Source organism: Aquila chrysaetos, chromosome 13 (assembly GCF_900496995.4).
Source record: "Aquila chrysaetos chrysaetos chromosome 13, bAquChr1.4, whole genome shotgun sequence".
NCBI lineage: Eukaryota > Metazoa > Chordata > Aves > Accipitriformes > Accipitridae > Aquila > Aquila chrysaetos.
Genome location: NC_044016.1, coordinates 13,092,507 through 13,115,172, shown reverse-complemented (window position 1 = coordinate 13,115,172; position 22,666 = coordinate 13,092,507). Strand labels below are relative to the sequence as shown.

General features: G+C 40.8%; 1 protein-coding gene across 2 annotated transcripts in view; it reads right to left on the bottom strand.

Moving 5' to 3' along the window:
- BICRAL (BRD4 interacting chromatin remodeling complex associated protein like) overlaps positions 1 to 22,666 on the bottom strand; it is a 135,690-nt gene that overhangs the window by 58,024 nt on the left and 55,000 nt on the right. The window contains exon 16 of one of the 2 annotated variants that reach the window (XR_005933884.1): positions 4,121 to 4,698. The exons of the other annotated variant lie outside the window; for it this stretch is intronic. The gene's annotated coding sequence lies outside the window, so the exon portion shown is untranslated. The remainder of the gene's footprint in view (positions 1 to 4,120; positions 4,699 to 22,666) is intronic. 2 annotated transcript variants of the gene reach the window in all.

Below are 22,666 nucleotides of genomic sequence, written 5' to 3'. Positions count from 1 at the left end.
GCTTTTAGCTTAGCTCCAAAAGCTACGGTTTAGCAGCATGTGCAACAGTAGCAGGGATTTTATAAGAGAGAATATTAGGCAGTTGTAGCTCCAAGTACCACTTACCTGTGTTTGCCTGTATATAATGTATCAGCAGCTAATCCTTTCCTAAATAACACTGCTCAAATGATACTTCATTTCTTAAACCACGGTACAGACTTGTTAGGTTTCAGCAGTAATTCCAAACACTAAAACCATCTAAAAGCTATAAAAAACCCAGTAATTTATTTTCTCAATAAGATTCTATATAAGCACTTTATAGACACTCCTGAAACTTGCTTGAATAACACAAAGATTTTTTTTTTTTTTTTTTTTTTTTTTCCTAAGCCAGTATCCAGACCTTGGCAGTTTAGGCTGCTGTGTGTGCTTCACACCACACAGCAACATCTGCTAGCAGTTAATTTGGAAAATGGGAGACTGTCACCACAAAATGTAGACCTTTTAAAATAAACACAAGAAAAATATTACCAAGCAAAAATAAAACTGCATAATAAATATAAGTGGGTGGTAGCTACACACTGGTATAGAGGATTTTATAATAGATCAAACAAATCACTATACTGAAACTGCCCACCACAGTGCTGCTTTCAAGAGACTGCTGTTTTCAGGCTGAGATCTGGACATCTCTCTCATCCTCCCTTGCCATTTCTTCCCCTGTAAAAAAAGAAGTCCTAATTATCTATTTACTTTCATGGGATGGTAATATCAAAAATATAAACCTCAAAACCTAAATTTCTGAAGTACTCTGTCAGCAAGAAAAGCTCGCTCTTTATGAGCTCCAGCTATAGAGGAGCAAAGAAGTACACTCCCTCCCAACATTAGATGAAATATGGCTTAAAAGCAAAGTCAGAACTCAGTTACTGGGCCTTGGTGGAAGTGTTGTTCTCAGATGGACTGTTTGCATTAAATAATGGGGGCTGGAGAAAAAGCAAAGTTTTTCCTTATGTCTTTATATTCCTCAGTATGAACAAAAAAAAGAATAATTCTGCCATTTTCAAAAAGAAAAAAAAAAAAACATATAGCAAATAGATAATTTTAATATGTAGGGCAAAAATTCCAGTGGTCCAGGCAATATGTGGGTGCTGGTCTCTTCTGCCAGGTGGCTGGAGATAGGACGAGAGGAAATGGCCTCAAGTTGAGGCAAGGGAGATTTAGGTTAGATATTAGGAAAAATTTTTTTACTGAGAGGGTTGTCAGACATTGGAATAGGCTGCCCAGGGAAGTGGTTGAGTCACCACCCCTGGAGGTATTCAGAAAGTGAGTAGACAGGGTACTTCAGGACATGGTTTAGTGGGCATGGATGATGGTTGGACTCGATGATCTCGAAGGTCTTTTCCAACCTAAATGAGTCTATGATTCTACGATTCTATATCAACTGGCAGAGGTTATTTTGTGAGCCTTGCCAAATGGGGCTTAGTAGATGTTGTCAGGATCGTATTGAAAGAAATATCCCACTCTTGTATGCCATTAAACCTCAGTCAGGAATCACAAGCCCTCCTCTGTTTGCATTTAACTGGGAAGCCCATTGGCAAAATGAACATTTCAGCTACCGCTATCATTGCAAGGATGGGATCTCCTGTACTGATTTTTCTCACACTTTGATGCTCTTAGGGAGTCTCCCCCAAGTTTTCAGAAAGACTGTGGCATCTTTAGTCTGAGAGCATATTGCTTCACATGAGTCAGGTTTGTGCTTGGCTCTAACAGTTCAGACCTGTTGATGATCACATGGGAGTCTGTATCGTGAATGTTCAGGGTGAAGGGTTTTGTACAAAACTCCCCAGGAATCACATTAAAAAGAGTAGAAGTTTTAAAAAAAAAGTCAGAGCATTAAGGCTCTCAACTTGAGCACTCAGAGTGTTTTGGTGCACAAAATGACCTGGATTTGGGCAGTAGGTTTGATAAAGGTCCAGCTGAAAATAGTGGGGAAAAAAAACTTTTTTCATTATCAGTGGGGCAGGATTAAATCCCTGTTGAACACTGACGCTGCTGAGGGAGATTTTAAAAAACCCACAGAGATGAGCTACCTATTTACTATTCACAGGTTTTTACATCTCTCTTGCTTTCTTCCTCATTCTGCCTTTTTGCTGGGAAGACTGGAAGGTGCAAAGTGAATCCAGGGACAGCCATTTTCATGGCTCCAGCACGTGAATGTTGCTCTCAGCAATTCAGGTTTACTCTTGGTGATGGGCAATGGTTTCAGGTCACTCAAGGCAGCTCAGGCACTCCCAGTTCCCCACAGATGGTCACCAATTCTGGGAGTCTCACCTCGGGGTGAGAGTCTGAACCAGATTTGTCTAGAGTGTTAATCTCTCACAAAACCAGCTGAAATTATCGGAGACTCAACATCCCTGTTGCAGTCTTAAAGCCCTCTACCACTGGTTTGGGCCATCTCCTCACCTCACAGGGGCAGAGTAAAAATGTATGCATTGCTATGAAAGTCTCAGATAACTTCAGCAGCAGCACCACAGAAAAGTCCACAAAAAGAGAGAGCTTTATATATAAAGGATACTTTGGAAACATATATGACCCAGAAGAGCTGGCATAAAACCATGGAATAATAAAGTGAGACACTGAATAACTGTTCCTTCATTCAGCAAGTGCTATCCATCCTGTCCTCTGTGCAAGGCTGAGCTGCCCTCAAAGGTACAAGCTACATATGAGAGCAAAGAGGGCCTCTTCTACAGTGGAAACAGGCATTGCAGACAGTCTCAAGGGAAGAGCCCTGTCCAGTGAGTTCTCTGCCCCCTTGGGTTTGTCAGGAGCTACAGGAAATGGTATTCCTTACAGCAGAAAGATGGTTTTTGTAGGCAATTGAATGTACTACAACTGATAGTACTTAGGTCAGATGTCAAAGGCGGACTGGTGCCAAAACAGTGATATATGGCTGGCATGAAATGGCTTGGGGTGTCACCACCACCTTCCATCTGAAGATATCGAAGACACAGTCGGACATGAACAGATAACATCCACTAACACTTGGAAAAACAGGAATTCCAGCGTTTCCAAATATTTCTATCCCCAAGGTAGCCCCAGTGAATTAACCCCTGTAGAACCTATAAGTATGCAAGTATATTTGGTTACCAAGTCAGAAACAGGAAAACAGAAAAATAAGATTCTCACAAGCATTTTCAGGTGTGCTAAGTGACCAATTTTGCTGTCTGATCTGATGAGTTATATTAGTATAAGGTTCCTCTTCCTTCAGTATGAGTAGATCTAGCAGACACAGTTCCTTTGCTATGGGGAGTGAAAGCTGCTACTGTCACCCTCCCTGCCTCAAGGCTGCCTCTCTATACCCCAGACAGCCCTTGATTAACCAAGCCTGGGTTAACCACGTTAGACCTATGCTGTCTCTCTCCTCCCACTCTTCCGTTGCTGTGAACGTAGCTACTCGTCCATCTCCATTGTTTTGCTCCCAGGTGAGGCAAGGTCAGAGCACAACATCCCTTTAGGCTCCACAGCACTGGAAATGTTTACATGCAGGAATCACTCTCTGCTGTTAAACCAAAGTGGGCTAGAGCTCACTTGCCTGAGACTGTTGTGTTTATTTCATAGCGGTGATTTTGAAACCAGATCTGTTCACATGGGAACTGTGCTGTGTGTTGGCTGCAACTATGCCCATAATCCATAGGAATCACAGGTTGGGAACAGAACATCATCTGACTCTTTTACTGGAGGTTCTCACTACCCTTTTATTATTACAATATAAAGTTAATGATACAGCCAGGCATTTAATGATCTAATTGTAATTGTCTAAGGGGCTCAGCTCTTTCTGATTGGGTGCAGACATCTCACATCCAAACTGTGAACTGGGAGTCTTCTCACTATGGTAAAAGTGAATCCCTGGTGGTTTATCTGACTTACAGGCTTTTACAGCTCAGATCTCCATATTGCATTGTCTCTCCAGAAACTGCACTATTATACATTTCATAGTTATAAGTTATCTTTACATTACATTTCTCTTCAGTTATTCAAAACAGCCCATTTTCCCAAGAAGCATTTCAAGTGCTACACTTACATAGCCCGTTTTGAAACTGGCAGGCGACAATGAAGACACACACAAGTCAGCGTAGCTTTTGCTCACATGCTTGATTTGCTGTTCAGATTCCAGAGCTGGTTTTCACGTCTGTTGCAGGGTGTCTGTCATCACTTCTCTTCAGAAGCCCAGCAGGGTATCCCAAACAATACCAGCCTTGCAATGGGGAAGAAAATTCTTTCTTCCCAAGGATTTAGTGGCAAAATCTCAAACAACAGAGTGAAACATTGTGTGTCAGAGCCCGAACTGGAGAAATAAAAAAATAAAAAAAAAACAAACAAAAAACAGCTTTTCCACCCACCCATCTTTTCCATGAGCCCGAACTCTCCCTGACTTATGGCAAGCACCCTGGAAAATACAAGATTTTTCTGAATTAAAAGACCATATGTCCCAACCACAGTTCCTTTCCAGAGATAGTCATAGAAAGTCCTCCTGTGTTCATAGTCTACTCCAGTGGGAAAAAGAAATTCTTGCTTACCCTTTCTCCTAGGATCCTATGGGAAGGACAAATAGGGAGTGGTTTCAAGGAGAACTACATGGTACTAAGCCCCAGACATCACCAGTACCAGTAATTTATAAGCAGATACCTTGGGGTCAGCTACATTCTGCTGGTACCTGTCTTTTTTCTGCAAGGAGAAAACAAAAAACAATTTTTTCTTGGTTTCAGAGACTCCCCTCTCAGCTCAGGTCATGTGCCACTGCAGTTTTGGTGGCCTGCCCATCAGACTGCTGTTATCCCAGCTGCTGGCCTCTCCGTTACAGTCATCCCAGGATCCTAAGAACCAGAGGGCCACAGGTGCCCATCTCCTCCACACACAGCTGTGTGCACAGGACCGGTTGAACATCAGCCTTCATGTCAACCACTTCCCCCACTCCCTTTTTATCTGTCAGCTCCTGCTGGTGGTACCTGTCTCACACAAAAAGAAAAAAAAACCCACTGCAGTCACTGCAGGTGGCTCACCAGGCCAGGGTGCAAGCGCTCCAGCTGAGGACCGCTGCATGGCTCACCTTGCGCCCTCACCACCTCTGCTGCAGCTCTAGGAGGAAGATAAAGGTAACTCCAAAATGCTGCTCTCCTTTTCTTAGGAACCTAGCCCAGATGAATGCCCCTTCCAGAAGCTTTTTCAATCAGCTGCCCGTACAGGGTCCATTTAAAGTCCCCTCGCACCACTTCTTAATCATACCTAGTATCTGCTGCATTGTGCCTGGGAATTGAGGAAACAGACCCCAGGTTCCTGAATTATAATGATTTCTTTGCAGTGATTTGAGGCTGTCTCAGCAAAGCTTTTTTTTCAGGGAGATTGAGGAACATCATATTCATCTGTGGGCTCCTAATCCCTTTAGACTAAAGACTACTTTCAAGAGTTTTTTCAAATTACTTTCAACTTCTTTGGTTAGATCTTGCCGGAAAGAATCCACGGAAGATCTTATCTGAACCCTGGCATGCAATGACCTTGTTGCTCCATTTCATCACTGGTTCTAGGGTCACGTTATTAGGGATATTACTGGGAATTACAGGATTATCTTAGGCTTCCGGATACATTTTACATTGACTAATTTATTCTGTCTTCCCTTTCATGAATGCCTGATGTAATATATATGAGACAGAGGGTTTATAAGACTCTAAAGGTATTAAGCTTTCACCTAATCACTATTGTTTGAGGTCTTATGGAAACTCAGCCTGATCTGCAGCTGGCTATTACTAGTATCTGACCCCAGACATGTGATGGTACATTAAAAGTGCTAGTAAAGTATCTGGTTAGCAGATTCATGAAGGGAAAGTTAATGAACTAGTACTCTATGTATGCCGCTGTGCGTGTAAGTTATATCTGGCTGCCATGTGTGCCCAGAAGCAGTTCTTTCTCAGACTATGCTGAAAAGCTCTGTCACCACAAGTCAGGCGCACCCTTGATACTTTTCATAAGGCTCCAGAGGAAATTAATGTTGGTTCTTCCAGGTTATAGCTTTTATATGATAAAAAAAACCTACACCAGCTGTATCATATGGAAAACAGAAACAGATCAGAACTGAGACAGGTAACATAATCCACATGCAACTGATAATTCAAGCACAGGTCTGATGTGCAGCATTTGACAGAATGATAGATGAGGCCAGGGTTTACCTCCTTAAAACATCCAATATCAGTGGGAAAAATGAAAGCAACACAAAAATGTGCAGCCTGATCGTGACTGAAGGCGAGCTGTAAAAAGGGAATAATTGTTATTGAAGGTGACCTTTCAGTCTGTAGTAAAGTCCCTTGTTATTTCAGTGTGCTTTATGCTATGACATATGTGACCAATCTGCAGGTATCAAGAGATTTTCTGTATACCACCAAGCTCCGAATTATTTGGTCCTGAAGATGTAGTGGATATACAACAGCAATGCATGCTGTACCCTTGTCAGAGTTGCCAGCCTTATGCACAGGACTGAAAGGCACTCAGTTAACAAGATGACTGGATGCTTAATAAATGCCTCGATGAGACAGAGAGGTAAAAAGTTTGGAGGTCACTCCCATGGTGTTACCCCAATATCAAACTGGAATAACGCAGCAGTGAGTCAAACCGAGGACACATTAAGCAACTAACATGAGGGCTCATTTCTTGATGTGCTGCACATGAGACTGGTGAGAGCATCAAAGTGAGCCCTGCAGACAGCATTTTGGGTGAATCGTCCCTTCTACCTTTTAGCTACTCATTTGCAGACCCTTTTTGTGGAATAAGGCAAGACGAACTATACATAGAAGGACAGGCTGTGTTTTATGGGAATGGAGGAGGTGTACTTGTAGTGAAATCCATCTTGTGCCCAAAATCCAGTCCCAAATTTTTCAGTAATTTTCTGTACCAGTAGCATGTAAATGCATCCCTTAGATTTTAATGCAAATGTTAAAAATATTCAAGTATAGCTGTACAGAATTTATCATTGTCCACATAAAAATTCCTCTTCAGGATCCACCATTTCCCCTGTATCCTCATTTGCCGTTTTCACTGTCTCTGGGTTTGTCTCACCAGAATTCTTCTTTTAACCTGGTTTCATATCAAAGAAAGTTCTATCTTCATTAACACACAATTTAACACAGAGAGAATGAAGATTTATGACATCTCATCTGCCCAAAACAGGAAATATTCTACCAACGCAGCTCAGCATGTCTGCAACTGCAAAGTCACTGAAGTTCATTGTCCCCTGTCATGAAAAAGATCTCAGTTACAGAGAAGGTCCCATACTTTGCCAAATTTATAAATCTTAGAATTTTTGCATGGCTGAACTACTTCACCAATACAAAATGAAGGCCTTGAACCAGGGCTCTGCTATTTCAAACAAGAAATGAATTGTAGTTCTCAGATACTACAGCAACAAGCATGGTGGATACACCTAGCTTGGCATGTAGAAGTCAGATAACAAAATTTAAATCCCCATTCTTTTGATTTTTGGCTGTTTGTTGTCACCCAGTGCATTACAGTTTGAACCTTCTCCCTCATGCATGATGCAAGTAACCCAGCTTGGCGACAAGGAGACCGGGGCAAACAGCACTTGCTTCTCACAAGCTACTGAATTGCCATGCAGGCAGGGCCTTGGTGCCAAAGCAGAAACCGGTTCCTTTTTCTTTCCAATTCCCTTCTCTGCTAAGCAAAGGAAAGGGAAGGGTAGAAACACTCACAAGGAAGATTAACATGTCACTGATCCCATCTTCCCTTTCTTTTTCTGACTGGCTGTGTGCTCCCATCACAGCCCGTCAGGTGGACAAGAGACCGTGTCTGTGGCAGGAGCTCCAGCATCGCATGGTGGGAATTCCAGGGAACCTGCTTGCCGCCTGTTTCGCCAGAACTGGCATTGTCTGTGGAAACGAGTCCACCAAGTTAAAGGTGAAATAAAGTAATCTGAAGTGATCAAGGCTTTCTATATCTACATTTTTGAATGGGATATTTAGACTCTTCATTCCTAATTATTTTTTTTATCTTGAAAAAAATCTTGTACAAAGTGAAAAGATAAAAAAGATCTTCCCCCCCTCAAATCCTAAAGGAGGACCTTTTGAACCAGCTGACAGCCTCAGAAACAGACTCTTAATTCAGAGAAGTGACAACGCAGTTCATACTCCAGAACTCAAACTAAAAACAATTCATCAGATTTATGCCTGGCCTGATGCATGCTCTCCTACCTCATAAATGCATTACATGTGGCATCTAGGAATAAAGTGTTCAGCCTCAAAAAGGAAGAGGAAATACACACGAATGAAACCTTGTGTGGGAATAGTGAGTGTTGTTCTTCCCTGCTTAGCAGTCTGAAAATGCTGCTTCAGCTTTGGCTATGTTTTCTCAACTTTAGCTGCACTATGACCTCAGATGACCCAGACTGCTATGAATCTGGCCACTGTACATTTGGATCCAGAATACTAAACAAACGGTGTCATTTTCAGCCAGTGCTAAATCCAATCTGACCTAGATAGAAAAGCCCTTACATCCCATTGCTAATCCCTTCGGTTCCATCCAAGCAGTGAAGGCTGTAAGCAAACAGAGCACACAGACTTTAAGAAAAGCAGGCAAGCAAATCCGAGTTTCACAGAAATCTGAAAACTCAGACTTCAGGAGATCAACCCAAATAATACCAGTCTCCATATTGTCTAGAAACATATTTCTCTGTATTGCCCAAACGCTTTCAGACTGTGAAAGATGGCAAACAGATTTTATCTTTCTTCACTGTCTATCTCTCTAGGACTGGACTGGAGCAACAATGGATTTACTATCTCTTTCTGGTCTTCTAAAAAGGTACACCTTGCATGAATCTTCCAAGAAGTTAAAAAGAAAAGTTACAATTTTAAAATATTTTGCTTCAACATGCCAGACATTCCATTTCGCGTTTTTTCCCTTAAAATCATGATTCTCAGCCACAGGCACTTCATCAGTATAGAAAGCGCTGATTTTCCCACAGTCTCTCCAACAGTCAGACAACAAACCTGCACCAAGATGGTTCAATTTCATTGGAGTCAGCACCTACTAAGCAATGTGGTTTAGGTTTCTTTTAAGCATTCAAGAACGTTTTTCATAATAATGCCAGATGGCCTTGCAATCAAAACCTTTGCATTCAGCCCTTTACCTCCAAAGTTGCTGCTGATAGTATATGGATTTGAATTTGAATACACAATACAGAAGCTGTTTCAGATTTTCTCAAAAAAATAAAACAAATTACTTCTATAGCGACAAATTTTCCAACTGCATTAACTGTTCTCTGGCTTCCCTATACCTTTCCAAATATTATGTGAAGAAAAGAGAGAGAGACATAAGAAAGAAAAATTTCTTGACTACCATCACAAAAGAAATTGTTCCTTAATTACAAACAGGACACCCTTAAGCTGAGAACTGAAGAGAAAGGCAATCTATACAACCTTTCCCCATCATTTTGCTTTGAAATATGGGGTAGGCAGAACCAATTGATGTGAACAGATTTAGTAAGATAAACACCAGTGGCAACTTTTTATATTTAACAACACTAGGCCTTCTCCAGGACAAAGAATAGCAATGAAAATACTTGTTATGTACTCTTGCAAAATGTAGCATGTATTTAAAAAGAAAATATTTGCTTATCACTTGTGGCTGTATAATGTCAAACATACGGTAGCTACATGATATTTTAACCTTACCCCCAAGCTACAAGGAAATTGAGTAGATAGTTGGTTTTCTAGTGTCTTTAAAGTAACTAAACATGAAAGGTCAGACTTAGGCAGAACAGTAGATAAGCTACCCAACAAGGCCAGTAGGGCTGAGGAAGCATGCTCATGTGCAATGGATATCTCAATGTTTGCTTAGAAACATGTCATAAATGTAACATTTAGTGATGGTTTAGAGTACTCCACATGAATAAGTAGTGGAATCTACACAGGAAAGAAAAGGATATGAGAGACTGATTCAGAGAATAGAAAGATGGCTGCATTAACACTCTTAGACCAGTTTCAATTAACTTTATGATATACTACCATAGTTACTGGTCTTACGATCATGCTTTACAGTAAATGTAATCATATTTCCCATAGATGGCTTGCACTGAGACACCCAGCCTCAGAACAATATCCCATATATATTTCAGCCACAGTGTATTAGCCCTTTGTGATGACAAAGTGATGAAATGGGGAAAATGTGCCTGGATGTGCCTGGGCTGGAACCAGCATCCTCTGAAGTCAACCAAAATAAGTTTTCCACAGGCTCTGACGTAAAACTCAAGAAGAAACATAAGCACAATTTGAGGTGCTCACTATTACAATTTGTAAACTTGTAATAACTGTTGGAGGGAAATTGTCTCGCAAGTTTGTTTCATGCCAATACAGAATAGTCCAATGTTTTGGAGAAAGAGACACAGGATTTAAAACTCCACTATTCAGCGATGGTGCCCAACACGTCTGGAAGGCAGGATGTCTCAGAGAGTGTAACGAGTCCTACCATGGTCACTCACCACCAGTGTATAGATAGGACGTTGCAGTGAAAGGGTACTGTTCTTCAGGCAGGTGGTTGTCTCACAACAGGAGAAATCTCATCAAAGATGGTGTTGTCTAGTCGTGAACTCTAGAAAATTTTTGTCTGTTCCAGTGGAGGTTTGGTAGGGTAGAACTCAAAGAGAATGTCTTCCCCTCGTTAAATTGTTTTTAGAGCGCAGGATCCTGCATCGGAACTTGCACCACAGAGAGGCTGAAATATTTCCACTGAAAAAGGTAAAGATTTAAAAATATTTTTTTTCTTTGCAGATAGATAGATATGTGGGTATAGGCCTGTCACAAAGTTGCCTTGCAGCTAATTACATAACTTTTTTTTTTAATCCCATATCACCACTGATAGCTATACATTTGACTGCTTTGTTCTGAGACCACTTGAAGCAGTAGTCACTAACTGTTGCAGTTTACAAATTTGCAGTGGACAAGACAACTCATATTGCAAGTAAAAAATTACAGCTTTCATTCAAACAAATCACACACAGATATCCCTATTTTCTTTCTGTGGTTCATGGAATCAAAAAACACCTCCCTCACCAAGCTACAGAAAACACTCCCAAAACAATACTGTTTGTCAAATAAGCTCAGTAGGACTGCATCCACAATTTCCAGGTCCCTCTGTAGCTGCTCTTCAGCAGCAACAAACGAAGCTGCACAACAGCTCGGCAGGACTGCAGAGCTAGCACTTGGCAGTGAAGCAGTCCCTGTCCCCAGCCATGCTCCAAAGCTGTCCTGAGACCTTTCACATGTGCCATCTCAGTGGAGCAACATTCACAGGGACACAGGAATGGGATTCATGGGACAGAAACGTCACGTGCCTCCTTCCACCATCATCCTGAGCCAAAGCCTGTGCTATACTTCTGAGAAACAACGGTGACTGGACCTTAGAAAATCGCTAATTTAATGGAGGTGCAAGTGCCAATTTGAATAAACTCTGTTTAATCTGATATTCCCTCGTTGTAAACCTGTGATACTGTACTTCGCCTGAATTTTGATGAAATTTTATTTAACTGAAGTTTTGAGTGTTCCCCCTGACTTCCATAAGTTTGGGGTTTATTGTACACCAGTCAGTTCTCTCACATTCAGCATACAGTGCCTGTAAATTTCAGGTTAATTAACTCACATCTGGTTTTCCACAAGCAGAAATAGTAAGTTCTGCAGCCAACTACTATTACTAGCTAAAGTGCTTTGTACTCTCACTTGTCTAGGGATGAAACTAGTGCATCTTTGATTTTAAAATCTATATTCTTAAAGTCTGATGCCTTGTTAGAAGGCCAAGGGTTATTAATTTCAAAAACAGAAGGTAGAGTTTAATGAGTAATGAATAGCAGCTGTTGGAAACAAATCTTTGTAGCCCTGGGACCGTCTTTCCCTATGTTACAATTACACTTTGATTGACCTCAACAATAACTAACAAGCATGCCCAGCTGGATCATAAACCAAGTATATACTATGTCCAGATATGGTGTAAAATTTCACATCAATGAAACACTCACTGTCAGTCTAACTTTGTCCCATCATATGTCAATCAGACTTACAAATAAACTTATTAGAGCTGGGACATGCGATTTCCTAGGGAATAGAAGTTCTTTACTGGCAATGAACGCACAGTTTAGAAAAATCATGAGTACATAGGGATGGCTCTACCTCTGAAGAAAAGCCTTTTGTCATGACAGACGTGTGGGGTTTGTTCACTGTGTGAATATGTAAGGGCTTTAAGAAGGAGAGGCAGTTTTCCAGGTTGCCTAAAACAGCTATATCCCCATAGTTGGGAGGCTGAAAGCAGAAAAAAAATTAAGTTTGGGTTTATCGAGCGTCTGACATATTTTCTCTATGAAAGAATGTGCTGCACTGGGACCTAGTGTTTTTGAGGGTCTGTGGGTGGGAGGCCCGTGGAGTTCACTGGGGGTTCAGTGCCTCTCTCCTGTGGACAACCACATAGTGCAACACCTACATTTGGGATCTGTCTAAACAAATGGGAATAAAAATGCAGGGACAAACTGTTTATACACACAAAACCAGAAAAATCTGGCTTGTGCTGTTCGGTGGATGGATTACTCACAGTTTTACATCCTGTCTTATCAGATAGGAACTTTGGTCTATAGCCAAACAATATTAGGGATGAGCCACTGGTGAATAAAATACTCCAGCCTTGGGATTTATATATACTCACAGCTTTGTAATGCCTTATCCTCCGTCTCCTGACAGTTCCAGGTGAAACAAACAGAAAAGCAACAGATCTTTCTCTCGTCAAGTGACTGGACTTCTCCTAGGCTTCCCATTTAAAACAGCTATGTATTATTATTTCTATTATTATTTCTATTGCTAAACACTTACACTATTGTTTGTCTCTGCTTTCTTTTCTCCAACTGACACTTCTGCTCTGTAATGGCGCATCACTGATCTCAGTCTTCAAGAGAAGTCCTGTTATCAGGGTTTCCTGATCTCATCCATCTTTACATAGAACTTCTTTATAGATTCTTATCTGATCTCAAAAATTTTGCTCAGGGGAGTAAATCCCAGTACCAGGGAATGAGTTGTATACTCCCACTGATTTCAATTGAATCAGAAATGGAATTAATTAAAATGCAGTTTGTAATGGCCTGAGTTCCAGCCACATGATTGCAGGTATAAATTGTAGTTACGGTATCATTTAAAAAAAATATACTGTTCTTTCTAGCATAAAGAAAAAGGGGAAAAAAAAAAACCCCAAAAACCAAAAAAAACAACCACTCACCAGTAGGTAAAATTACACTCCACCACCAGCATAAAGCAAACCCCCAGTACCTCACACCATCCCCTACCAGGTCATCAGGCAGACAAGCTGAGCTTACAGCACACACTAACTTTTGACAGACCCCAGCCCAGGTGGATGGATTTGGGAAGTGAATTCCAAAGCCGAGGTCAAGTGTCTCTGGCTGATCTCAGTTACAAGTGCTGCGCTGCAGGAAGGGAAGCAGCCTCCTGGGTAACCATTTGGGGCTTTATAGGTTCAAACTAACACCTTGAATTCTGCCCAGGAACTTATTAACAACCAGCAGAGCTGATCTAAAGTGTTCTTGGCATGAAGCTCCACATTGTGCACCAGCTCCAGTTTCCAAGGGTCTCAGCACACAGCCCCGTATGGAGTGCATGGCGATAACATAATACGGTGTCAAGGCGTCAAAGGCATGGATAACTGTGACAAGGTTTCTCCGCCAGACAGGAAAGGCCCATTTTTCTTAATAGCAACATAGGGGGGAAAAGACGTGGATATTTTGTCAAAGACTTTTCTCAAAGTGTTTTTATGCCCTGGACACCACTAATCTTGGAGCCCTTATAAAAGTTCCATTATGGACCTGCCCTGTGCTTTGAGAATTTCCTGACCTCACCCTGATGAAATTAATAAAGTTACCTAGGTGTGAAAGCAGCGTGGGGGGTCACATCAGCCCCCAAACTCCTCAGGTGTAAAGATTAGCTAGGATATACTAGAGAAATTTTAGTGAATAGAATGTCTGTCTTTGTTCTCCACAGAGCTTATTTCTGCCATGCCCCATTGAAGGTTTATGGAGGTCAGCGAATTTCTCCCCATTCTCAATTCAGGACTGAGCTGTACCAAGTAGTATTTTTTGGAAAACCTATTTAAAATCATATATAATTGAGCTGTTTTTCTCCACATTTCTTCATTTGATACTTATTTTCTGACTGTAATTATATAAACAACTCAAATTACTTTAGGACTGGAGAAGAATCTATAGTAATACTTCACTTTGCTCTAACAGACTTGCTGAACCAAAAGCAATAAACAAATACTGTAGAGTAGATTCCTACATACATAAAGGCAATTTGAGTCTCAGATAGTCCAGGTGCAAGTGTCCAGCACAAAGTTGGGGACACAAGCTCTGACACACACAGACTGTCTGTGTTACTGGTTTATGAGCAATAATATGCAGTAGGGATGCAAACTATTCTAGACTGAACTAGTCAATGAACTAAAGTTACTAGATACGCAAAGCAAAGTATTATTTTAGTTTCTTGTCCAGTCTGGCAAATTTAAGAATTTCCTCTACAATTAAACTGATCTATGTAAATAGAAGGCTATGTGTTGAATTACCAAGAATGCATCAGGGTGTCTGCAGTTAAGTATCTTCTTTATAAGTGATGAGTCAACAACATAAGGCTCCTGGCCGAAGTAACAAAGCTGGCTAAAAATCTAGACATCAAAAGACCACTTCAGTTAAAAAGCTTTCTAAGAGAAAGGGGTCACAGACCAACAGAAAGAGTGAGTGAAAGGCTACAGAGTGGGAAAGCTTCCTCCTCCATGATACTACAAACACCAAACATTGAGAAAAATTCAAGCAGTCCGGTACCTCAAAAAAAAAAAAAAAAAAAAGACCCGTTTCTGAAGCTAAAGAATTTTAAAGTAAACACAGCTTCAAAAATGTAGCTTTACTTTTAAATCCACTTACTCTATACTACCTAGCTAGAAGAGAACTTCAGGTCACTCTCCTCCTCTTGGAAGGAATTAAAATGAAGGACCAGAGCTCAAAACTGTTCCCACAGAAATGGTTGCACTTAGACCCAGATACACAACAAGAAATGACCTGAAAGGCAGAAAATTGTGTCATCAGGAGGTTCTCCCATGTCTTTTCCCTTACCTGGGAGGGTATACGAGTTGGAACCCATCTTCAAGCCCTCGTTTTCTCTGAATTTTCAATTCAAAGAGAAATTCTAGACTATGGAGAACTGTGCAACAAGTGAGTGGAACGCAAATCCTGAAGGATACCAGTTATTGCTATGCAATGGCTCAACAGAAAGCCCATGTGTTCATTCAGAACTGGTGATTTCAAACAGTATCCATCACATTCACAAGTTCCCAGAGTCTCAACTCAGAGTCTTTGGCAGAACGAGAATGGGAACAGAGACCCTCCCACAAAACAGCATGATTCCAAGATGTTTTAGCAATAGTATCGTGCTTCGTATGGTATAAACATTGCTCCAGGCAGCTAACCTGCAGACAGAAGTTCCTTAAAAAGGTGAATGCTCAGGTTTTACTAAAGTAAGCTCCAACTACTATGAAGATTATGGCTAAACCACTGAAGAACTTAACAGAGCCAACCACCATCCACTCTCAAAATCTCTGCACAGAGGTGACCATTCCTTTAGGGCTTCACTCTAACAGAGACAAATAATTTTAGATATTATCTGAAGGCCCTGAGAATATAAAAAGGCAAAGTCTTTCTCATGTTGCTGTTCATTACCTGAGCACAATAGCCACAGATATGAGGAAAGAAGAGGTGCCTACATACATCACAACCAAATCTTACAAAACACCCACAGAATTTACATGAAATACATCTAAAAATCTGAACATGTCTACCTTAAGATTTATCCCACTCCTATTGGGACAGGCAAGTACTTGTTCCTAAGCCTATTATTACTTTTGGTTTTGTTAAGTAAGTAAGATCCCCTGCCTTCACCAACAAATGTTGAGACAATACAAACGTAAAATTTCTATCCTATACATCTTAATGTGTCTTGTATGTTGTACCAATTCTACCAGTGCCTACTCTACCTCCACTGTAGGAAGAAAACATACAACTATTTGGATTGGATTTGGCAGGACTGAAAATAAACTGTAAAAATATTATGGAGATTATTAACCAGTCACATAGCACTGGAATCCAGAAACCCTGATCTAGACAAACAGAAAAGTTTCCATTTGGCAAAGAAGAATACCCTGTATCAAAACCTGTTGAGATGCACCGTATAGATACAGCCACAGTAAAAATGCACATGATATTGATTTTGTAAATACAGCTCCACTTCAGAAGAACCCTGATTTTAACTGTGACTGACAGAAGCCCAAAACAGTGAGGTTTAAGAAGTATTTGCCATAAAGTTGAAATCTTTCCTCCACTGACAGCAGCAAATATTTTTACATTAGGTTATCAGTTCAGACTTAGCTGACTGTTTGGGCACCAAACCAAAATAGGTTCTTCTTTTGCTGAGGCATTAAATAACCTATCTTGAAAGTATCAAAAGACAACACACAGAATTTGAGGACCGGTTTTACAGTATTCATGGACTTATCTAAAAGAAAGTCCATCTACTACAGTCACTAGAAAAAAATAAATAAATGCAGGAAATGCTACATCATACTACAGAAATATCTTGAAAGTGTTCTTTAAAGAAAAAAACCTAAAACTCTTACCAAGTACCTCCACATTAAAAGAAAACAGAGGTCAGATGTGAATCTAAAGAATAGCAAGTTAATAAAGTATCCTCCTCCAAGCTTCCAGGAGAAGAAAAACAGAAGGGGGTGTTAAATCTTTGAATAAATCTCCAGTAAACACAGCCAGAAATGATGCTGCCTTTAGCCACATGAAAGAGAATAGAAGGATTTCTCTTTTTAAATTAGTCTTTATTGTCTGCTTCATAAATTGTGATCACATGTGGTATTTATTACAATGAAATTTTATTGTTGCTATAGCCCTCTTGCTTGCATTTGGTGCTTTCTTTTTATTTTAAAAAGAAAAATGTCCAGAATTCCTTCGGTTCTGTGACTGAAATTTTATGGCTGTGCACTCACGGTGACAACCAAGGAGCCTGGGTAAAATACGATATACACATTTTTAAGTTCAGATTCAATGAAGTAGAAAAGAGTCTAGATAGTGTTATCCCATCTCTCCATTTCATCCTCACATAGACATCTTTTTATAGGTAGGATGGGAATTGAAGTCTAACAAGATTTTTCTGTGCCTGTGTAACTTCAGGACTTGCACTCCTTATTCTAAAGCCCACCAGAACCATTCCATTAGGCACAATTATTTAAGCCTTTCTACAACTGACCAAACCCTTTACAAACTTGCCAAACAGGCAAAGCCAATTCTCAGATTGACACAAATTCACCTCCCCACTGAGGCCATGAATCACCACATATATAAAACTAAAGAGAGACACTGATATGACCGCGGATAAACACATTCCTCACTTTTTTTTTTCCAGTTGGAAACTGACCCACGTTTGGTTTGAATTAAAGATTCATCGCACTGAAACAAATAACTAAGTGGAAAGATATGAGTCCCTTTGAAGAGTGTGCAAATCAAATTTGGGTGATAATTAGCAGCAGACAATTGAAACCTACTGTTTATTTGCACAGAACCTGATGTTACTGAAACACGGCTTGAATTCAGGCACTCTGAGAACCAAGTGACTGAGTTTTCAGGAATTAATTTAACAGTTTAATATCTGAGGTGGAAACAACCATGCTTTAAACAAAATGAGACAGATGTGCTCAGACCCTTCATTGCAGCTACTGTCCCCTACTGTACAGTTACTACACTTTCAAGACTTTATATGCCGTAATTTTTTTCCCCAGAATACTCCTCTCTTGGGAAAGTGATGCATAGGGATGCCATAATTGGAAAGAAGAATAAGCTGCTCATAGTCAAGTTACAATGAAGTATTACCTCCTATAACGTCTGCCCAACTTAGTCCCTGTTTGTTTAACTTTGTTTGCCAGGGAGCATAAATACATGTGTCATCAGCTGCATGTCTGGCAAACCAAGCAGTTTTTTCTTGGGATGTGTTTGGCCTCAGCATAAGAGGAAGCACAACTTTGCAGCACAAGTGAAGATGAGAAAAATGGCTCTCCAGCACAGAGCAGGCTGGAGTAGCAACTCCCATAAGATAGATTTGGCCAGAGATTTGGCCAGAGCATTGAAGTGAAATTTTGGTGTATTTTTCACTTCACCACATGTTTTATAGATTATTTTTTTCAGTCAGCCTGAGCCACCAGCAAATAAAAGAAGGCCTGATAAAGATTTTTAAAAGATTAGAAATTATAGCATCTTTGTGTTGAAGGGAACTAGCAATCGGGATAATGAATTACAAAGGAAAGAAATGCTGTTGCAAGCTTTAAGACACAGATCTTCCTGTATTGGGAGACTGGTCCCAGTTTGAGCTACTAAAGGCATCACTCCAAAAGAAGGAGACAGCATTCATTTCACACTCGCTTTTATCTGCTGGAGTTCTGAACTATGCCAGTAAAATTTGATTCCTACTGCTTGTTATTGCCTCATTTTATATCAACTGACCATGACAACAGGGCTGGAGGGACAGTCATTAGTGCAGCAGAGATGGCAACACCTCTCCCACACAGGTCACTGGCAGTGAAGCAAGAGCAACATCCCAGGTCGTGCGTGCTGGAGGCTGCTGGGTGGCTTTAAGAAGGACCGAGGGCACCTACTGAGGGGCACTGCAGGTGTTCCCAGCCCTGGGCATGGATTGGCAAGGAGCCATCCCCCACCGAGGAGAACAAGGACCAGACCAACACGCTGGTCCTCACTCCAGCCCAACCCTGTAAGGGAAGCCATCAGAGCTTTCTCTGCAGGTCCCCATTGGTTTTTGCTCTGAGCCTGCTGTTGCTGGAGAATTTGAGGCAGTCCCTCCCCTTCTCACCCAGACAGAAAACAGAGTGAAGCTTTAAGGCAACTGCTGTTCCATCTTGCTAAATGTGACTTACCTCCCATGTAGGTATTTCCCAACTTGACTCCTGTATCAATAATACAATTGCAAAGCCAACGTGTTCTTTCAGGTCTCTGGAGATAAGTTTTGCCTCTTCTGGGACAGCTAACTCAAATAATTTAGCACAGCTCCGGAGATCAGGTTTCTCTGGCCAAGGTTACGTTCTTCAGGATAAATGCATTTTTCTTCAAGTAGTTTGGAGGGTGTTCCCGTGTATTTACCCCTCCTCCCAGAGAAAGCACATTACTATTAAATTTCCATGTTACTGAAGCACAATGATTTCTGTTAAAGCTAAGATTCTATTAATCATAACTACAGTCACCTGAATTTTAAGCCTCCAGAGACGAATTGGGGCTTGGTCATCTGACTGACTGACCACACTAACAGATTGCCACTAATCAACCGAGTCTTCAGTAACAAAACGTAATTCTTTTAGCTGTCACAGAAGCTAGCAAAGCTTGACTCCTGTAAACCTCTTTCAGTAAAGCTTATGTTAACATCATTTAGTTTGTCACAAGCTAACATACGTAACGAAAGAGACCAAACCTCAACTGAAGTACGGATCACATATCCAAGCTGTTAGAAATTTCAAAGTCCTGCCTATGAGCTAGATGAGTTACTATCACAGGTATTTCAATCAGAAGGAAGAAGAAATTATGGCCCTAACTGACAGAGCTATGCCGGAAGAAGCTCTCATGTATTTTGGCAAAAATAAAAATTGTTGTTTATTTCCTTTAAGGAACTGGCACAAATAATACCAGTAAACTAAAAAAAAAAAAAAAAAAGTAAGCATCAGCTAACCAACCAACCAACTGTCTGCCCTTGCCTCCAGAAAATAAAAGCTTTGGGATGTTGTAAAATACACTCCTTTGTACATTTAAGAACACATTCATGGACATTTTCCCTGGTGGCAACACCATTTATCAAGTCTGCACCTTCCTCACCTCCCACTTCTTTCTAAGGTCACACTACAGCTCAGAGATGCTTGATTTGTGGCAACACGATGCTTGTGGGAACACAGAAACAAGCAGCTCAGAGAAAATATTTGGGCTAAAGGGAAGCAAAACGACCTTTTGTGTAAGCTCGTAACTGCAACCTTAGACAAACGTCTGCCAAGAATGGTATAGGCATAGAGGATCATGTATGGAGGATGATATGGCTCCTCAAGACCCCTTTCCAGCCTTCTTTTCAAGCAATTTACTATTTCAGTCTACAGTTCTACTCCTGTGTTCACTTATTGTAAACCACCGTAATAACATCCCATTCCAATGGCTTTTAATCTTGATACAATCGAGTTAGCCCTGTGCAACTCAGAAACAACCTTAGCACCACTGCAAACACACTTTAACACCTTGAAAAATAACTCGCATGATTTGCCATAAGATGACCAGCTAAAACAGAAGCAGTGCTGTATTGTGCGTACATGAGTATTAACAGAGATCTTTTTTCAACAGAAATTAATCAAACTGAATTTTACAACTAACCAATATTTTCTATTTTGGGCTGACCTGTTTCATCATAGGCAAAAATAAAAATCAATCGGACGACAGGGTTTAAGACAAGGAAAGGAAATTGCAAATTACATGTGTTTTGATTTTTAGGAGCTGCAAAGACTGAAAACACAGGACTCTGAGACACACAAGCTTGGGGCTAATTGTGCAAGGTAAGTCCTTCCAAATGCCACTACAGTGAACAGAAAACCTGAAACACTATTCACAAAATCAGAGCCCTTAGCAGAAACCTAGTATAAGTTACAATATTTTAATTACAGACATCAGCTGTTATTTTTCCTACTTGTATTTTATCCATAAAAGACACCGATTTTACAGTGAAATTGACCTCTAGCAGTGAACACACTGTGGCACGCTGAATCTCAGAGAACCAGGTTTACCTGCCAGCCCGGCCACTACCTTGCTGTATGACCACAGGACAGGCATTGCACAGCTGTGGGACTAAGCTTCTCCAACGGAAAAGCAGACATGATCATGTTAGCATCCTTCACGAAGCCCTTGAAGACTTCCTGATGAATCACAATATTGAAATCCCTGTTATGGTTTTTAGAAGGAGCAAACCAGCAAGAAACCTTCAGAGCCTGTCCTTGCAGCCTCCCCCTGTGCAGCCTGACAGGCTGGGTGGTGTGGGGGCTGCCCGGTGGGAGAGGAGGGGAGCAGGAGCCCTGCACAGCTGCACAGCCACCCCACAGCTGCTTCTCCACGCCGGAGCCCGCATCCCGGCACACGCCGAAGCATAAACTGCTTCCTCCACCTCGTGGAGAATCATGAAACTGATGTGCAAACCACAGTCACCAAGAACTGATAAAATACAGAAATTTTAAATCCAGAGAAATACCCCTTCCCCAGCCCAGAAAGCTCCAGAATTTTTGGTAATAGTTTCCTGTTCCACCTGATCTATCATAAGTGGTCAAAAACCCTGGTTTTGTTTTACTAGTATAGAACACCATTAAATTTACAAGAGATTTAGAGAAGCAACTTAAGAGATCACTGCTGAGAAGGAATGGTCAGATCTTAAACTTCCCTGAAAGGTATAACTTTTACAAATTGTTTTCTCATTAAAAAGTGCAGGGAGTCCTCAATCAGGGTGGTTTTTTTCATCTCACTGCACTCCAGGTTTCAAAACCTTGTACCAGTAAATACCATTGCTGTTACACAAGACAGTAACTACTAATCTGTTATTATTCTGGAACAGTTATATTCTTAATAAAAGGGGGTTTTACCTCACCTGATGCTTATCTTTGTTTCATTAGCTGTCCTGTTCTCCTGTATTTCAAGTTTACATGGAGGTATCTGATTTACCTTCTCTGCATCAGCCACTATTTCACCAGGTTCCCTTTTACTTGATACCTTTGTAATCCCACAGAAACATTTTTTTAATTTCCTGTCTCTCAACTCACTCTCTCTCTTTTTGCTATGTTTTTTTCAGCATAACAGAAATTAATGCTTTATTCAAATTAATTTTAATAGAATATTACCAGCTTTTCCTGGCTTATTCCTGCTTCCATAGCCTCAGATTTTCTTTGCTTTTTGACTACTCACTTATCTTAAAGGGATGTTTTGATTAAAGTGTCCATACTGACATCCACCCCAACACAAAGTAGGGTACCACACAGCTGAACTAACCAAATGTACTAACTGGGTGTTAATTGCATAGCAAGCAGCAACCCATTAAAATCAACACCCCATTAAGACAGCTGGGAGAAATTCACACTTTGCAGTACTATTGTGTCTGTGCTTACAGAACCTATACATGCTATTTCTTTCTGAAGAGTAGTCAAAATGCAGAAAAAATGGGTCTGCAGAGCAAATTTTAGCTTTTACCCAGATTCTATTGTCTAGCTGCTCCCAATTCCTTCTTCCTTCTCCTGGGAAAATAAGAATTAAAAAAAAACCAACACTCCTCAAAACTCGTTATCCAGAGGTACAAGTGATTTAAGCCTAAACCCACTCACCTGGCTGAAGGTGAAGGAGGCCAGACCCCTGCATCAGGCTCAGTGCAGTCAAGCATCCCAACAACTAAGGTAGGCTCTAACCACTGCACCCAGCCGGCACTGCGCGCCCCTGGGTTGTGAGGACACTGACCCTGGAAGGTCTACACGT